Genomic DNA, 1,045 nt, shown 5'->3' with positions numbered 1-1,045 from the left:
CCATACTGAAGGCTGCAGTCCTTGACCCTTCGCAGCAAGTGCATGCGGTCCTCCTCAGTTTCAGCAAGCAGGGTTGTGCCATACAAGATACAAATAAACTATCATTAAGCTGCATCATGACTATCCAGCAGTTTTAAAAATAATTATGGAATTCTTTTGATAAATCTATTTCATTTCCTTTCTTTTCCTGGTATTTGACCATTCAATTAGCAAGCCATAAGTAGTTGCATTTTTCCATACAATGAAAAGTTAAGATTATTGCTTGATGTTTTATTTATGATTTACTGAATAACTGATACAGCAATTTAAAACGAATCAAAAACTTATCTAATATTGAGGCTATCTGGGAGTGGTGAGCACTAGGGTGAAATATTGATTCGCTAAGGGAAGTGAGGCCATGTGACAAGGCCTCCTATTTAGAAACTCTTCTTGGTAGGCAGCATGACGCTGGAGACCAGTTTGAAAGTCATCTACAGGAGCTGGTTCTAGAGGCTGGGATTGTTGATTTTAATCTGCAGCCCTCAGGCCTGTTTTAAATTGGTTTTTGTCAAACATTCTTCTAAATCATATAGCACTGGTGTATGCACTGCTGTACAGAGTTAACTCGTGGTTGCTGTGATGCTGACCACTGTGACACCGATGTGCCAAATGTGATAATGATTGCCCATGGTGGACAGTGGTGGAGCTTCCCAATCGAAACAAGCTTGGAAGCAGGAGTGGCATCCACTTCTAGATTGGCTTCTTGCCTCCATAAACTCTATGAACAGTGCTCAGGTCTTTTGTTCATAGGGTCGCTATGGATCGTCTACAACTCAACACTTAACAAAAACAACAACATAGTATATGAAAGGAAGCAGGATGGCATCCACTTCCTAAACCACATGCCTCTGGAAACTATGAACTTTGATAAATAATGATAGTTATAGAAAGGTTTCAGGCCTCTTGTTCATAGGGTTGCTCTGAGTCGTACTCAACTTGACAGCAATCAACAACAACCACAATATAGTATGTGAAAAGAAAACCTGACCATTTTGGACCATCTCAG

Source organism: Elephantulus edwardii, unplaced genomic scaffold (genome assembly GCF_000299155.1).
Source record: "Elephantulus edwardii isolate Elephantulus edwardi_28Jun2011 unplaced genomic scaffold, EleEdw1.0 scaffold00166, whole genome shotgun sequence".
NCBI lineage: Eukaryota > Metazoa > Chordata > Mammalia > Macroscelidea > Macroscelididae > Elephantulus > Elephantulus edwardii.
This window is presented reverse-complemented; position numbering follows the sequence as displayed.